The sequence below is a fragment of the Plectrocnemia conspersa genome, unplaced genomic scaffold (genome assembly GCF_051122295.1).
Source record: "Plectrocnemia conspersa isolate PC_06_02 unplaced genomic scaffold, ASM5112229v1 ptg000009l, whole genome shotgun sequence".
Taxonomy (NCBI): Eukaryota; Metazoa; Arthropoda; class Insecta; order Trichoptera; family Polycentropodidae; genus Plectrocnemia; species Plectrocnemia conspersa.
In genome coordinates this window covers 25,285,465-25,304,070 of record NW_028277173.1, presented here as the reverse complement: position 1 = coordinate 25,304,070, position 18,606 = coordinate 25,285,465, and the positions used below count along the sequence as shown (strand labels likewise).

At 32.1% G+C, this 18,606-nt stretch overlaps 1 protein-coding gene and 1 long non-coding RNA gene across 2 annotated transcripts in view; one reads left to right on the top strand and one right to left on the bottom strand.

Annotated features, from left to right (window-relative positions):
- Positions 1-18,606, bottom strand: part of LOC148232412 (insulin-like receptor) — a 205,864-nt gene that overhangs the window by 87,683 nt on the left and 99,575 nt on the right. The gene's annotated exons all lie outside the window — the stretch shown is intronic.
- The window catches only part of LOC148232413 (uncharacterized), a 267,931-nt gene that overhangs the window by 213,965 nt on the left and 35,360 nt on the right, over positions 1-18,606 (top strand). The gene's annotated exons all lie outside the window — the stretch shown is intronic.

The window sequence follows — 18,606 nt, the reverse complement described above, 5'->3', positions numbered from 1 at the left end:
ATAATAACTATAAAAGCCTAAATAGTCGTTTATTTATGCTGTCAAATAAACACGCTCGGAGACCCACGCTGAGTCATCATATATTATCAATCTAGAACCGCAGAAATAATTAAAATTTATTTCCAATAAAAAAACTGCTGAAATATTTTTTTTAATAATTTTGAGGTCACAATATTAATGTGTTATGTAATAAAAACATATATTATTTGCATAAAAATGTATCCAATTTTATCTTCAATGATGAAATTAAATCAACAAAAGAGCAAAAGCCAATGTATCGGATCTTGGCAAGCAAAAGGTTGAGTCAATACATTTTTTATCAACTTCCTTCGCATCTAATTAATTTGAGCGAATATTATGCGTTTTAAGTTATCCCCGAATGAAGCCATGTGACACTTGTTTTATATAAAAATGATTTATTGTGCAAAAAAACGTATAAAAAACCGCCACCGTTTCAAGAACGATTTTATTAGCGAAATGCATAAAAATCAAGGCGAATATAACTACAGTGCGTTTAAAAAGTTTCTTTGAGAATTTTAGATTCTCGAGAAACTATGCAATTTAAAATATAATTATTTTCATAAAAGGATAAAATAAAAAAGTATGAATAAATGTATTGAATATATTAATTTAGAGCTTCACGCTCATAAATTTGCGCTAAACGCTCATAATATCAAGCTTTTCGTTAATGTAACTCACAACTTATGTAAAATTGCATTATTTTTATTTATTGCTATATTTATTCTCTATAAACATTTTCGAGAAATGTGCATTATTGATTTGCCATTTTTCTCGAAAATTAAAAAAAAATATTTTTGATAAGAATTTTTTTATATTTTTTTTATTATACACATTTTACTCCTCTAATTATATTCATAGTTCGGATAAGGTTTAGATAAGGTAAGAAGATAAGGTTTTATGCTAAGCAAAATTATTTGCGCTAAACGCTCATAATATCGAGCTTTACGTTCGAGATCTTGAGCGTAAAGCTCACAACTTATTTTAACTTGATTATTTATTATTAGTGGATTTAGTGCGTTTTAAGAAATTAGGAAAATAATAATCAGATAAGAACTAACTTCTGACATCGTGCTTTGTACATATAACAATATTATTAATTTTAGCTGATTTGTGGTTAACGAAAGCTTTTTTCTTAAGCGAAAAAAATAAAAATGAGTAATCGCAGATTTTGGACTATAAGACAATACAATAAAAACAATTCACGTTATTGTGAATTAATTATATAAACATCATGTTTTGTAAATAAATAATATTTTGCATTATAGAAAGACTAATTCGTTGAAATCAATGACATAAGTATATTAAAATATCAATCAAACGTAGACATAAAATAAGATATAACATATATAAATATAAATTTATTCTTGACTAATAAAAATAATATATAGTAAATTTTAAGATAATTTTAAATTAATAAATATGAAAAATAGCAGCATAAATGTTAATCTGAATCAGAAACAGCTCAAATGATTTTCTATTCTATTAAAGACAAAACCAGTGTATTGCTCAGATTAATTTGTTTTATTTTAGTGACTATATAGAGACTTTTTGAACATCCTGTACCTTCGGCGCGTCGATGTAAATAACGAATTTTACGAGTTGCCAATTACCGGCGCAACCAGACCAGAAAAAAAGGATTGTCCGTTAGTCATTTGCGATTTGGCTCATCCGGGGTTGAGAGCCAGCCGGTCGTTGCTTCCACTCCATTCTACCAGCCCATCCATTCATGAAGAGCGAAGAAGGTCGCCGACCTTACTCTACTACTACAACGCCACCTCATCATCATAATCATCATGATCAATCTCGAGAGAGGCCAGAAACCGAGGTAGACGAATTCGCCAGTAACTGGATTTAGAGGCATTTTTGCTCATATACAGTTACATACTTGCTAAGTCAGATTGTTAATTGATAGATCACTTTAGGGGTTGTTGTTTTCATTCCATTATATTCTTTCGTGTCTAATGCTATGACAACATCACTTCATCGTCATCTTAAGTGAAGATATGTATCATTTTATTCACACCACCATACAAAAACAATTCAGATACCAACATTAAAAGATAAATTACTTACATTAACAATATCCAAACAATCAAATAATTCTAAAGGAATAGAAAATCTAGAATTGCAGCTTTATTTTATCAAACAGTACAAAATTTCTTGTCCTTATTTGATGCTAAAACCTAAATGATTTTTAATAAATTAAATTTTAAAATTATATAGTAAATACAATGGTAAAAAATTATGTTAAATCATTACGTTTAAAATAGTTTTACACAACCTCTATATGTTAAAATGTAGTAAATAGGTGAGTATCTAAATTTGTAAAGCAATCAGATATAATAACTGTTCCCCAATGTATGAAACTAAGATTTATGGCCGATTAGTGTGACTTATACAACCAGTTAGACCCGGAAAGAGTTATTTTATATATAGTTTATTATATAGGAAGAGTCGTAGAGCTTTACAGTTGTGAAAATCGTATGTCTCTATGGTCTCTCTGAATAATGCTCATTCGAGTCAGTTGATGCAGAAACCACATCTTTAAAAATATAATAGCTATCATCACCAATAGTACTATGGACTACTAATATAAAAGGGCTGATCAAAGTATTTTCAAACCAAATTTTGGTCAATAGGAGAGCGCAGAAACAATTATCACTTCTCAGAAGGCAAAAATTCACGTCAAGAGCAATAAAATCATGCGGAACGCATGCTCTTATCTCGCACTCACTCTCGTCACTTAACACGCGAGCGATAGAGAGCGAAAGTATCTCACCACCCGCGCCTGATAATGACATATTGAATAAAAAGGTACACGGATAAATATTATTTATAAAGACAATCTTTTTTTATTAAACCAAAGGCAATTAGTCTAATAATATATGACTTTTAAGTAACAAAATTATTGGAAACTTATCTAGATTTTAATATATTTAATGCAAAATAGATTCTTAATAAATATTTTAAAATGGAAGAAATATCAGTGCAAATAATCCATAAGTCAAATTATTATATGGCTCAAATGAAGCATATTAATGTAGTTAAAACCAAGTACTTCTTAACTAACATTTTTATCGAAAATGAGATTGTTAAGAATATGTTTCATCATATTTTTTTCAAGTTGAAAATTATTTCATAAAAAGAAACAATGTTGTTCTGTTTCATGATTCTGTGAAGACATGAATTTATTATATTAAATATTATTTTACTATCAACATGAGATAAGAATATTTGAGGCTATGACGTGCAAGCCTAAAAATATAGTTAGCAATTTATTTATAAACAAAATGTTACAGAATGATTCAGCCCAATTAATAATAACACATTTTGTATAAACAAATAATTAATTATCACTGATTCATAAGTTGCCACAGTATTAAATCGGTTATAATGCTCCATAAATATATTGACTCTTATTCTGCGTGTGCAGCTGCATAATCATCCTTAACGAAGGAACGCATAAGAATGAGTCATATGAAAATGGAGCGATAGAAATTAATATGTTCCTGAATAAACATGCTAACTATTGAAGAAAAATAATATATAAGCTATAAGAAAACATATTATGACACCATAATACAAAAAACAAAAAGAGTCATATTCATTTTTAGTTCATCTAAAGCGCTTGAAGAACATGCAATCTTTGACTCGCGTACTGATCGGTCGGCGAGTGGATAAACCCTCGCCGTTCGACTTCAGGAGTCAGCCCTCGAGTTAATAGACTTGCGTTATCATACTTTGAGTAGTGTTAACCTAAACGAAGCCATCACGATAAAGGAGAATTACATACACTGGTTTCTAGCATATCATTTGTTAACACCACAATTCAAGTATAGCATGATATTAAAATAATCATAGTTTTTCTTTGAAATGTTGCGCTTTTGATAAATATGCAAGAAAAGTGAAGAAGGTTGCTGAATCTAACCGCAACATTAATCCAGAGAAGAGCCAGAAAAAGAGATAGATGATCTCGCCTGACAACTGAAAGAAGAGGCCTTTGGTCGGATACCGTTGGTTGCTATGACGCGTTGTTCTTTCGCAAATCTTACGCTTTTGACTCACAATTTTAACGTATGTGTACAGACGACGTGAAAATTCGTACGTCACCGTAGCAATGACGTACTTACACGAAGGTCGTCTTATAAGTATGCATTGGAAAACAGTGTCCGGTTCGCTGATATGTGATTATTGAAAATGACGTCGTGGTTTTCAAAATGAAAAACAGGGAAAATTGTTAAGAAAACCTACGACATTTACTGTGCCAAAAGCAAAACAAACTATTGAATATATATATATATAACGGATAAAACGTATTGTTTAATTTAGTTTAGTACAACGAACATGTAATGTGCCTTGTTTTCAGGGCAGCCGAGAGCAAAACCGGGTCCTGGGAAAATAATTTATTTTATTGTAAATTATTTTTTCAGACTTATACCGTTATTTTATTCAGCCAAATGTTTAAGAACAAGATACGGTGCATCTCATACGAAAATGCGGGCGACCGCAAATAGTTTCGCGGTCGATTGGTCGATCGCAATCGTCGCAAGTTTGACTATGCGTTAATATTCATTATTCTAAAAATCGAAGTTTGATTGTAGACAGCAACAAAATATATCTTTGTGGTTACTTTACATATATGTTTCAGGACAAGTATTATTTATTTATGTAGGTATTACAATACACGTATTTTATGTATACAAACATGTGTATACTAACACATTCATCAAACGTACACGATCGTAATTTATATTCATAATTCGAAGCCGGAAAAGCGAAATTTGCAAGAATATCGGGAAACGGCGCGCGTTGTTTTAATTTCGCGCTCGAACGACGTGAGAATTTATGGTATTGTTAATGGAATTTATGGATTTTGGTAATTTACAAGCGGCCTTGATCGCAATGCGATATAATAAACTCTAATGTATGTGCGATGGTTAAAATTACATTTTATATTCGCGAATATTTACGATCAGCTCTAATCCTCCGTAGTCTAGTTAATTAATTGGCGTTAAAAAAGCGGTTTGAAATTTTATGGTAAACGAGATATTGTGAATGTCACACATTTACATACACATGTAATATGTATACTTCTGAATCGCACTTGAATTTGCAGGAGCTGGGTTGCGCGGTACGACTTTGTGATACAATTTCATGACAATTCTTAAATATGAATCAAAAATACATATTATCTCAAACTTTAATCTACACATGAAAAACTACATATTCAATTTGTGATTCTGAGTTATTTAGCAGCATAATAGATCTATCAACGTTTTACCAAACTAACACATAAGGTTGGTAGACCTAATTACTCAAGTGTATATAGGTAATTAAAGATGTCTATATTTCTCATATTTTGTGCACTAGATGGTTGGATATTTAAGAAATGTTTTAGTATGTATAAATATGTATAAGTTAGAAAATAATATGTTATCAATGTATTATTTAATAAGAAATGAAGATGTACATAAATTTAATACAAGAACTAGAGAAAAAATAAGAATAGATCGGTATAAAAACACGAGTACGGCCAGGGGAATGAATTTGTATAATAATATTCCTAAGACAACCCGCAAAAATAACAATGCAGCGGGTTTCCTCAATTAAATAAAGAAACACCTTCGTGCATTAAGTAATAAATTATAATACTAAAGTATTTTTTTATATTCTGTTTATGTTTTATTTTGTAAGTATGTTTTAATTATATTTATCAGTGTATAAGCAATTAGCTATATTAGCTAAATAAATTAATAAAATAAATAAATAAATAGAAACGGTCCAGATCGTTACCCCGGCGATGGGTAAGCAAAGGGTTCGAAGAACAATAGTAATGTGCGCAGGGTAGAAATGTATTGTCTGGCGTGCGTCCTTTTCCATAAAGAATAGTTTTTAGGTAATATTTATGGGTAATTAACGTTTTTAGACGGGTGTGCTTTATTACAATTATTAATGGAATTGCTTGGTCATGATATTTCTCTTCCATTGTTGGCCTTAATTTCGAGATACGTTGGTTCTCATTTATTTATAATGATCGTTAGAATGACAACTAAATTATAGAAAATGGTGCTGGTGGTTAAAACCCCCACACTACATTTAAATATTTCGTATCGCCATACACGTATGGTTTTTGCAGTATCCTAGCTAGCTATATACGTACATAAATATGTATATATTTATTTAGCTGAATAAATAAAATAAAAAATATATTATAATTCATTGTGGTGATTGATTGCGTCCGTACCGTTTAGTCACAAAAGGGATTCTCTTAACGATCCGTGTTGTGTGGTCAAAAGAAATCCATCTTGAGCCATGATGTTTGTCTCATTGTTAATGAATGAACGTTTTTGGTCACGGTCATTAACAATGATACAATCGCCCTTCTAAATGTGCCTATATGTGTGGTCGCCACAACATTTATAGTGTTTTTATCATAAAGATTTAATAATCTGATGCGTTCTTTTCAAATATATTATTATCTTACTTATATCAATTTAATAAGCACTGAATTTTGAAAATTTGGTTAATATATACAGTGAAATCTCTTTGTAACGAATACCGAAATAACGAAATGCACAGTCTAACGAATCTTCAATTTGTCCCCGAAAAACTTTTATACAAAATCATTGTAACGAATACTGATCTCAGTATAACGAAATATTTTGATCCGAATTTAAGAATGACGTTACAAATTTCCACAATATTTCTCAGAATTTAGTTCGGATGTGTTCACAAGCGACATTTAATGTATTTATATTATAAATATATGATTGAAATTCCAAAGTTAATTCCGCCAAAATATAATTTATTTCATATAATATAGAAGATATAGTTTTTTATTATGTTTAATGATAATTAATTTATTTAATTAAATACATATTCAATTTATGGCTTGGACTTAAGGCAATACTTAATAAAAATAACTTTGGACTACAAAGGGTTATAACATCGCATGAAAACTCACCTAATATATATTTTTATTAAATTAAAGCCTATGCTAATTTATCCAATAAGATATCAAGAAATGCTTCCAGTTATCCGGAAATCAAATACATTATGTATAGATAGTCTCAAACATCACTTTGTACCGTTGTTAAACAATATTGTAAAAATAACAAGTTACTATTTAAAGCACTGAACTCACACTTACCACAGCATAACTACAAAACGGTGCTGTCGGCGAAACTAACTTTAATTAAAGAACCATACCGCAAGTACATCGCCAGAAAATATATTTTTGGGTTCATCCCACTATAAAAGAAAAAATATTTATTTAAATTATTTAACGGGGTACCCGGTTCCGTTGCGGGTAATTTTTGTCCACTAATATATATAGTGACACAGATAGATAATTTATTTTATATACGTATATTATAAATTAAAATATTTGCTTTCAGTATTTTGCTTAAATAGTAATAAATTACAAAATAAAAAAAATGTTTGAATAGAAAATAGAAATATGTTCATATCTCTTGCTACAGCGCTATTCATCAACCGATGAATACTCTAACAATCATAAATCATTGATGGTAAATAAAAACAATATACTAAAATGCCGATTTTCTGTGTACAACCGTCCTCCGAGTATGTCGTGCGGATTTTAAGCAAAACTCCTATTTTCTTGTAAACGGCAAATGTTTGAGGATGCCGAAACGAAATGTGTCGTAAAACTTACATTATGAAACAATACTATCGGATTTTTTTCCCTTTTCGATATACTGCTCTCATTTGCAAAATATAAGAATAGCTGAAAAATTTTGCATCTTGAAAATTGTGTGAGATATACATATATTTCATATGATGAAATTAAGTATTATATTAAAATGAAAATAACCGGAAACCCATAAAAAATAACAGGGTACTCGATTGTTTTTAAAACGCGCGGGAAATCGGGTACCCGGTTCCGGTTCTACCCAGGTCAAGCATTGATAGCTACTTTTTAGCAATATTATATTAAATAATTAATCAAAAACACTCTAGAAAAGACTCTAGAAAATATGTTGAGTGATTTTGGAGACTATACTCTATTTACGTTAACACAGTCAGTTCGAGAGCTATCCGTTTCATCATTTTTCATAATTGAGAAAAAGATGGCAAGTTTGTTATAAAAATAGTACAATTAAATTATATAATTTTATATAAAAAACACCATATAAGAAAGTCTATACTGCAAGAGTCTTAGGCACATAAGGCCGCCGTTCCACGCGCGGCATACAACTTTAGGGTCGCATGCCGCACGAGGAACGTTATAATATCGTCGTTCTTTGTATTACAATAATATTAATATTATATGTAAAGAAGTCGAATCAAACACTACAAACTAATAAATTTTGTTGATTTATTCAACGCACATGTCGTCGTAAAATGGCGGGAACAACGCCTCCTATAAACGAGATTGGTCAATAAGTAACGAGTGATTTGTTTATAATACCGTGGATCTTTACAACACATGTTTGTAGCTCACGGTGGTAGTGTTTACACTATTTCACAAACTAAACATCTCGAATGTTGATAAAAAGTCGCTGGAATTAATAAATTGTTAGGAAGAGCCGTATTACGCAGCAATTCGCGAAAAAAAGGCGGCGCGTGGTGGGGGCGGGTGGGCGTCGGTAATGTTTTGGCGGGAATACGCCGCGGGGGTGAGAGGTGGTACGGCGTCGGCGTCGCTGCGTAAAAAGGCACAAGTGTTTGGGCGCCGGCATCGATCCGCGGCGCCCGGGGTCGTTGCCCCCGACGGCCTTGAGCCCTGCCCCACTGCGCCAACTCCGCATTCCTGCCGCACACGGGGGCGCTACGATCGATCAGCGCCCCGCCGCCCGCCGCCCCTGACACCGATAAATCCACACCGAAACCATCCAAGACCATCACCAAGTAACTATAATATATTTGCTATGAATTAAACGCTAAACTGACTAAAAATTTCAAGGATGTCGCTTTTCCTCCATTACTAATTGATAGAAAGCTTTCTGCGGTTTACTTTATATATAAAAAATCGTGGAAGGTTTACTCAAATCTTGAGCAAATCAGTGCATCTAGAGACTGATCGACCCCGATAACCTGCCGATATCAGGCCCTTTCCGACCTGACCAGTTGATATACACAGATACAAAAGATCATGATGTCGCAGTTTAGCAAATTTGAATATTTAAATTATATTGTCGGCTTAGAACATGTAAAACTATAAGGTAACCAAAAAAAGTAAATAATTTTATATGTTTCACCACTAGATTTTTTAATTTATGAACCTTTGCTTTAAATGTAGTAATAGAATATAAAAATAAATATATATAAATTATAAAAATGACACACCGGGTGTCGTCAACAAGATAATCACTTGTCCATCTAAAAAATATAGATAAGGTGCGAGGGAGCGTTGGTCAAAACAGTGAACACCCCATGAATAACTCTCTGCAACAAATCTATTTAAAATGATTGTATAAATTTTCAATAAGAGTTACCTTACACAAATAGTTTAGAATATTTATTCAATATATAAATATTGAGCAATATTTTATGAAATATTCTTGTGTTAAATAAATTCAATCTATCGCACGGATAAATGAAAAACTTCAAATATTTAACTAATAATTTGTCGCATTATGGCCAACGATAACCAATTGAAGATTTTTGATTTTTTTTAATATGGCAACTCTACTGTACGTTAAATGAAAATGTTGAACATTTTGACAAACACCGAACAGTGAGAACATATAAACCCAAACCCTTGAGGGGAAGTTAACTCGGCCTGGCCGTCCGCGCACTACTAATGACGAACCGAGGTTTGTCATTAGTAGTGCGCGAGGAAGTACTAATGACGAACAAAGCATAGCAGGTTAACGCAAGCAGGGCCAAAGGGCCCTCGAAAATCAGGGGGGGGGGGTTGTAACAAGGATGATAAGCGATGCATGTAGTATTGCAAAGCAATGTAGACCAGCAAACGAGAGCACGTCTCCTCGTGCGCTCGAGAGAAATACTAATGAAACACTGATAAATATATAGTACTACGGGTGATGGGTCCCGCTCATCCAGCCGTCACAAGCTGGGTGCCCGCCCATAAGGGTTGGACTCGTAGAGTACCGTGCACGCAACGTAATATGTAGTACACATCTCTGTTACGTGTGATAACAAATTGATTATTTTTGATAATCGGTGTAGTGGTCAAGTGCTGGTATTATTCACTACAGCTGAAAACTTATCAATCGATTACAGCGGATTACTGTTGCATATGATAAGAGATATATACCAATCATCTTTAAAACATCTACTCAAACTAGAAATTCTAGAAACTGACTACCGCTTCTTAGTGATTTGACTATTTGTTGCAAGGCAAAATATTACATTCTCTACAAGCTCCAGAAATATTGGCTCTCAATATGCTACCGTTAATATATCACAACTATGCAGATAGTTTAGGCACATATGTAAATTAATTGTACAGATTTTTGTTTATGATATAAACTAAATTTTTGATTTGAAAATTAATAAATTAAGATGTTAATACAAAAACATGACAGTAAACATACAATTGATCATGCACCATTTGCATATTGCATGCACTTAATGACAACGGGTTTATTGCAGTTACAATAACTCAATTTAATTGCGGACTGAGACAATTATATTAATGATAGTCTCATTAATAGTAACTAATGATAATAATAATCTCAAGCTGTTAAGAGTAAAAATGTGCAATTCATTCATAGGGTTGCATTAGTATAATATATACAGTGTTTTTCATTCGTTTCTTAAGATACGACTTTGAAAGCATGATGGTAATCAATTCCAAACACGATTTCCAAATTAACCAAGTGAGATCACCGGTACAACTCGAGGTCCAAAAATAGCTTGATACATCGATACCGTAATAGCAATTTCGCCTATTGTCGCTCACGATGTACAATATATGAAGAATGATTCTGTATGCAGAAAATATACAGTGGCGTGTCGTGGCGCGACAAAGAGACCTTGACCCACTTCGTAAGACCAAAACTGGATACACGGCGAATTTTCGCTTTTTTCGAGCCGTTATCTTGGTCGCAAAATATCAGATGTGGGAAGAAAAATTAAAGTGGTCTTAGATGGCAGATAGATAGCATTCGTCATGGGTTCAGATTATGATGAAAAACAAGACGAGGACTAGAATGTAGAACCGGCCGCGGCCTAGGCATTTCCAAACCGTGAGAGCGCTTTCTATATTTGCTCTAGCCCCGTGACGATTTGCACGTATTGTGGTAATAATATTGTCAACCCGTAATAATAATAATAAATCAGTGGGATCTTATCTCCTGATTTAGAGTCTAAGTCTGAGAAGCTTCAAGACGTTCTGGTTCAATACTAAGTAGAAGCTTATATGCGAATACTTCTAAGTACAATTTGTGTAAGACAGGGTAGCATTCTATCCCCGTTTCTGTTCCAAATACAGCTGTGGGGGGTCCTATTATTGAAATTTGCGTTAAAATATGTGACCAAAATTGATAATTCATCAATAAGGATAAACTAGACAACTGTAAGGACACAACATTCCCGTTGCACAATTCGACCTCGGAGATGTCCATCAAAAAAATGTCACTTTCTAAAGACGTATGCTTATTTTGTTGTTCTAAGAAGCGAGTGCAACGATTGTCTGGATAATCGCTACATGATTGTGATTAGTCAGCAAGATTTGCAGGTCTGAATATATTAGTCAGAGGACCTGGCAGACTCCGGCAGACACTCGAAGAGACTAGCAGATTCTACCCGCCCACGGACAACATACGGTCGCTGCCACACCAATCAGGATCTTCCACTGCCTTCATCCCTCCGCCAGCTTTTCCACCACTATTCGGAGAAAATATCTCAAATTTCGAATCGAGTTTTAATATACTTGACGACGTCAGACTTCTGATACAGTCTTCCTTAAGATCCTTCACTCCAAAGCAGATGCTGTTAGTGTCAACGTATTACACCCGTATCCCAAAACTGATCCAACCATAGTTTTTCTGGATGTTCTCTAAAACATCTTCTAAAATACCACCACAAAGGCTTGTGCTCAGTTCTTACAGAGAACTTGGCGCATACCATCGTTTGCATGCCATTCATGACCTGCAGTTAATAAGGTCTATGCCAAATTAGGATGCATCCGCAAAGCTTCAACTGAATGATGCAACCGTGCGTGTGTGTAGAGCGGAATGTTGAGGTCCATAAAAAACAACCAACAAATAAGTGACTCACGACCGGTTCTCGCCATCTCTCGGCGACGATGACCGGGAAAATCGCCGCTCGACATTGAGCCTTTTCCACGTTGACCATTTTTGTCATTCCAATGGACAAAACAAGAGAAAGAGATAATGTGGTCGTCGCGAGGCGCCCTTGGAGAGTGTGACGTGGCGTGTGGAATTACGTCAGCAATTCAATTATTATATTATTACCGAGAACGTTGAACGCGAAAAACATATTGCATCATGGAGTATTAATTAGTCTGATTCACCTAGGATTCCGTGGGCAAGCCATCATGAGTCCAAAAATAATATAGATAAAAAATATATAATATAATCGTATGACTGTATTCAAGGAATTCAACAGAACGGAACCAGTGCATGGAGTTTTAGGCTAAACTTTATAACTTTTTATTATTTATTTTCATGTAAAAAAATACACCTTTTCTTTTGCTTAAAATTGCTCATATTGTTTGTTTCGTTTATCATTAACATAAACAACATATATGATTAATGATTATGAAGATAAATAATTTAAATTTTTTTTTACAAGATTTCACTTTAAGAATGCACTTTTTATCTGTTAATATTATTGATATTAACGTTATAAATTGATGTCTCATTGATGAACAGTTTGATTGTAAAGGTTTCGCGAGTGTTAAATGTCTTATTATTAAACTCCAGTTATTGATACGACGTAAAATAATTGTTATCGCTGCGAGCTGGATGCGACTCGGGTGAAGATGGACATTATTAGTGTCCTAACAGGCCGTATGGTACGAAATATTATATGACAATGCGCTATTTAGGGAGACTACCCTATTTATAATGTAATGTTATTTAAAAATGCGGCTCTTTGATTGCCTAAACCACCAGAGATTGACCTTCTCAAGCCATATACCATATATAAAATTATTATCTTACTCAACTGAGAGTATTTTAAATAAACTAATAAACATATCTGAGGTGGTGGTTATAGAAGCTATATAGGAATATGAAGTTTAAAATATGTGACCATGGACCAAGCGGAAGATAAGTAAAATAGCTGGTTTATCCGACAATTTTCCGTATTAATTTCATTGAACAGAAATAATTTCACTAGCGCTATTTTACTACAAAAAATATATATCTCGAGTATGCTCGGGATAAGGATTCCGGTTTGTTATTGTGTGCGTGAACTGTGTGGCTCAAAACTATTTCGCTTAGAATATTTAATTTTTTTTATTTTAAAAGAATTTATATATGTTTATTTAACATACATACATCTGAGCTAAGTTGGAAATTTCAACGGACAATTAAAAATATATTATATAATCGAAGAAACCAGATATTGATGTCATTAATTAAATAATTGCAAAATTCAAAATCTTTCACTAGTCAATAAAATAATGAAGTCTTTAGCTATTCTTCAAAAGCAAAAAAAAATAAAATGGGGAAAGAAATTATTTGCAGATTGTTTAATGGCTCGACGACTCTATTAAATCAATAGAATCCATTGAATAAATTAAAAAATTATCATTGGCGCAACGATAAGAATAATAACTTTTTAAGACTTACAGAGAATAGTGTAAAAAAAACCAACAACGTACGGATTAATGGAAAAATAATTAAAATATTTTAGTCCACTGGTAAGAGAACGAATAACTTACAGTGTATATTTGAAGCCTTGATATCAATTAAACCAATATCAACACAAAATTATTTAAAATAAATCGCTAGAGAAGATCGAACTTCTGTGCCACACTGCACTTTAATGACGAATACCAGCGTTGACGAATCAGCGACTGTCCTTAAAAGAGAAAGCGAGACAACGAAGTACACGCTACATCGCTTCTCCCTCTCATATACATGTACACGCACACAATAACAAACCGGCATCCTTATCCCGAGCGTACTCTACTATGTTAAGTAAAAATAACTACAATAATTACAAATAATTTTATTGTATATACCTATACAAAAAATCATAATATAATAAGGGTAAAAAAATATATTTTAACAAATTAATAATAGAATTACAAAAATGTGTTTGGAATGTAGATAACATGGATGTTAATATGGTATGAAATAATATTAATAACAATATTGTTCTCATATGATAGTAATTCAATACCTTAGTTTAATAAATAAGTACAGTAATGAAAAATTAAATGCAAAAGTTGGAAAATTTAAATCAGTATTCTTAGAAGAAATTCAAAACATAATTTGTTAATTGAAAAAAGGAACCAGTACTAATGAATTGGATGTAAATATATTTAAATTTAAAGGTACTAAATTACATTATTTAGTAAATAAAACACTCTCCGAGGGAGAAATACTTCGTAAATTGAAGATTGCTACTAGGTATTATTATATACCTATACCTAAATTAAAAAAAATTGAAATAGTTAACCTTTTGAACGCGGAAATCGACTAAAGTCGCCCAGTTGATTTTTTTATCTCTACGCAAAAATCAGTAAAAAAAATGCTTTTCAAGAAAAAATTATTTTTTGTGAATAAACATAAAAAAATCAGAACATTTAAACACAGTATCAAGGTAAAATTTGCATTTTTCAAAAAAAACAATTATATATTATTTTTGATTAAGGCGTCCAAAGGGTTAAGGAAATGCGATCAATTAACGCGTTGCCTTGTATGGAAAAGATGATGAAAGAAGTAGTAATTAAAGGATTTTATTATTTCATAAAGCGTTCTGTGTGAACAACAATCGGGATACAGAGAAAAAAAATATAGAGACTGCATTACAAGTAGTGATAAATGATTGGTTGTTGGCCAAGGAAACAAACAAAATCATTGTAGCAGGTTTCTTGGATTTCAAGAGAGCTTTCGAAACAATAGACAGAAGTATAATGTTAAAAAAATTGGAAATAATATTAATAATAAATGAAATAGTTTAAAGATGGCTTGATAATTAATTAAAAAAGAGAAAGCAATAGGTTAAAATAAATTCTGCTTATTAAAAAGAGAAAATAATATCTCACGGTGTACCACAGAGATCTAAATTAGAACTATTGTTGTTTATAATATACATTAATGATATAATTAATAATATAGAAAATTTAATTTATTGCATAGCTGATTATGTTAAAGAAATTATAGATAACTTAAATAGAAAATTAAGTATGATGTTTAAAAAATGTACTTAATGTGTGATATTTGTATGATATGCTTTCATTAACTGAGGTAGATATATATATACATATATATTAAACTGTATCAAAGGCTTTTTCAATATCGAGCATCAATAATCCTGTGTTATTTTTTGATGTTCTTTTAGGCGCGATAATATTTTACTAAGCAAAGTTAATAAGTTAAAAGGACGATTATTGGAACGATCTTATTTCCTATGTTTTTTTATTTAGATATATTTTTCCTGTTTTTTAAATAGCGTGGAAATACTCAAATGAAATTGTTATTGTTTTAAGTGTCATATACATATATTTAAAGATTAATAAACACATACAATAGTTCTTGAATGTATTGATTTGCAAAAATATACAGCGCATTCTTTGAATATCGTACTACTTGAAGCACGCGTCACGAACGCACTTGCATTCCAATGCAATTTACGTAAATAACCGAGTTCTGTGTAAGCCAGGTGTATTAAACCAACAAACATATATTGACAATCGAGTCGTCTTTTCTCATGGTTATCAATGAAGCACCCCGGTGCAGGCAACGCATATACCGGATGCCGCGGATTGATGTTAGTCAGATTATAGCTTAATCGAATGATTTATCTACATTTGTAGCGCATGTGCGTACAGTGATATAGTAGTACGCAGAATTAACAATGGACAGATCAATGAAGTTACGGGTGTACGAGTGGTGTAAACACGACGCTGATAAGCGAGAGCGATAGCGACACCTGGATGACGCCACCGACCGACGGAGGTCGTTATCGCCACACACAGATTAAACAACAACAAATCACACACACGGTTAAATCGAAATCGTAACTGTAAAGAATGCCCGGCGTTGTTCTTAACAGTGAGCTGTGAAGATAAAAAAGGCGTTCAGTGATTGTATAGGCGCCGAGCGGCGCGACTTGAATTGCTCTAAAGACACGCGGAGTTGTGTAATTTATAAGTGATAGGGTCACCAACTTTTAAATCCCAGATGTCATAAAAGTAATCTATATTAAAAATATAATATAAATTTCAGTAAAAATAAACAAAATTAATCGGACCAGCTCCTCGTAGCAGACATTGAACGTATCAACGTACAATGTGGCGGATTACCCCATTATGTAAATAATAGATTAAATATGTAGGGGTGTATACATATTTAAACAAAACTTACTATAATAAAAATCAGATGAAATTGTTTACAACAATTTTATTTGAATGTTGATAGCAAAAATAAATATATAAAAAATATGTATATTTATATTACATTATTTCTTGGTTCTTGATTTAAATGAATTTTATTCACAGAATACAGATAAATTTAAAATTGCATCTAGGAAAAAAAATCGGAAGTTCAATAAAATATATAAGAAATATTAGAGCGAGGGGGGCTCCTAAACTTTAACGGGCAAATTAAAATTTTGATTAAAATTAATAACAACGACGGCTAAATATATTGTTTGTTACATTATGATTGATAAATTTATCAGTTTTAAAATATTCGTAGAATAACGGATAAACAATTTGATAACTTATATTATATCGAATATTAAATTATAAAGTTGTATTTAAGAAAAAAAAATTTTTAATCATATCAACTCCGCAGAAAAGATTAAATTTTGTGATGAAATCAAAGTAAGATGGGAAAAATGGCAAATAAATATTTTAGAACCGCTATTGTTTAGCTTTTGTCTATGAGCGTGGGAATTTATTATATCAATTTGCATATCGTAAAAACACGTGAAAGGGCTCACCCGTCCAATATATTGCAAAAATATGTTTATACTATGAGTTAAAGAATTAATAGAAAATTTATGAAATGCTGATCATTGTCAACTCTCGCGCAATAATAAAATTTTGAATGAAAAATGTATAATCATTTATATATGAATCACCTAATTGTACGTGCAGAATTTGCTCTTTTCATATTTCCAAATGTGGAGAATTAATGGTTCTTGTTACTTTTAAATCGATAATAAATATTATTTACCTAATCAAATAATTTATTATGTAATTGATATTAAAATTGCATTGCAGTATTAAAAAAAATCTGTCTGCATCTCTTGCCAGAGAGCTATAAATAATAACAATAGACTTAAATCCTGCTTTTCTGTGTACAACCGTCCGCATCATAAGATTCCCTATCGAGCTCGACGGTTTACCGTTACATTCTAATAAGAATCCACTACTATTTGCCTCTCAGCCATACACCGTGGGGGTGTTACCCTGCGCTTCTAAAGAAATATTTACCATTTTATTTTTATTATATAATAATGCTCTTTTCTTATAATAAATATAAATATTTTATTGCTTTTGGTAACAAAAATAATAGGAATACATTTAATAATGACTATAATAATTATATTTATTTAAAATATCGTTGAAATTCCGCACAAAATTAAAAAAAATCAGATACATAAGTAGTAAAATTATGGAATGAAGTTAGTGGGATTGTAGGTTAATCAAATTTATTCATTTAACAATCCAGAACTGACGCCGATCCCCTAGAAATAAAAATGGGAGTGGTGTCGCATGCAACGAAGAAAGAGATAAAGCATGCTCTTTCGTGTAACGGTACTTCATCCAGATGACATGGGAATCTTATGAAGCCAACCGTCCCCCGAGTATGCCGTGTGTATTTTAGCAAATACTTTAATTTTTTTTTGTTAAACGGCAAATTTTTGAGGACGAAATGTGCCACAAGACTTACATTATGAAACAAAACCGTCGGATGATTGTTAAATAGAGATTTCCTGTCCCTTTTCGATACACCACTCTCACTACCCACTTAATGGGTTTTATAAAATAGAAGAATTGCCGAAGAATTATTAATCTTGAAAATTGTGAGATATATGTATATTACATATGGAGAAATCAAGTCAAAAATAACATGGTACTTGGATATTTTTAAAACGCGTGGCTAACCGGGTACCCGGTTCTTGTACTACCCGGCTCGGAAGCCCTAGCATTCGCCGTTCAGTTGGTCATAATCGGTGAGGAGACAAATAACAATATTGGTTATGCTAATGACACGGAAATATTTGCTGAGACTCGCGAGACATCATGTATGACTTTTTAGTGTACCGCAAATGATGAACAGTCTTAAATCTATCCAGAAAATATTTTTTTTAAAAAAGTCATTTCAGTGAAATCATATTGAAATACATTTTTACCGTTAGATTTTTGAAGTGAATATGTATTTTTCGATGAAGTTATATTTTCACTAGCGAAGTTCAAATACATTTTCACCAGTTTATTTATAT